Here is a 1,056-nt window from a genome sequence, read left to right as displayed (position 1 = left end):
CCTGCGTGGCCACCGCGCGCCGCCCCTGTCCCTGCGCGGCCGCCGCGCCGCCGCCCGAGCCCTACGCGGCCGCCACGCGCCGCCCCTGCCCCGCGCGGCCGCCGCGCCGCCGCCCCTGCCCTGCGCGGCCGCCGCGCGCCGCCCCGCCGCCCCTGCAATTTCCATAGCAATTTTTTGCATTTTTTTGTGTATATGTGTTTGTATGTGTATATATATATGTGTGTGTACATGTTCATAGTATTTTTTTCATAAGTGTATTGTTCATTGCATTTTTTTCATATATATAATGTATATATGTATGTGGTAGCTATATATATGATGAATGGATGTGGCTATATATGTATGTATGAATATAATGTTCATAGCATTTTTTTGTTTATATATGTTTTTTCATATATGTATTAATTTTTTGTTTAGGTTGTTAGTAGATATCGATCTTAGGTTAGTGCATTTTAGGTTAGTGTAGAGGAGAAAGTAAAATAAGGAAAAGGAAGAAAAGAGGAAGAAGGAAGAAGGAAGAAAGAAGAAGAAAAAGAATGGGAGGAAAAAGGAAAATAAGAAGAGGAAGAAGAGGAGAGGAAGAAGATTCTTCTCCTCTTTTTTTTTCTTCTTCTTCCTTCTTCCTTCTTCCTCTTTTCTTCCTTTTCATTAATTATTTTCCTTTCTCGTCGTTGTCGCGTCGTTGTCGATATAACCCCCTCGAGATAACTTCAACATGAGGGGCGGTCGATATATATACCCCCTCTCGACCGTGATAACTTATACAACGGCAGCACCCCCCTCCCTCGGCCCTCTCGCTCGACCAAAACTCTCGAGGACACCCAAACCCTAGAGAGAAAACGATGTTGGTCTCCTACCCCCTCCCGCCGCGCCCCTACCCGACAAATTAACTCTCTCGAGGCCACCCAAATTTACCAAGTTAAAAGAGCGTTGTCGTTGAGGCCCCCCCAAACCCTTGAAGCGTTGTTGTGTCGAGGCGACCCCAAACCCTAGAGAAGCAGCGTCGAGGCCACTAACATGATTCCTTATTGTGATTAGCTAGCTAGTTCTACGTTT

This window comes from Triticum dicoccoides, chromosome 4B, assembly GCF_002162155.2.
Source record: "Triticum dicoccoides isolate Atlit2015 ecotype Zavitan chromosome 4B, WEW_v2.0, whole genome shotgun sequence".
Classification (NCBI taxonomy): domain Eukaryota; kingdom Viridiplantae; phylum Streptophyta; class Magnoliopsida; order Poales; family Poaceae; genus Triticum; species Triticum dicoccoides.
Note: the sequence above shows the minus strand (reverse complement) of the source record.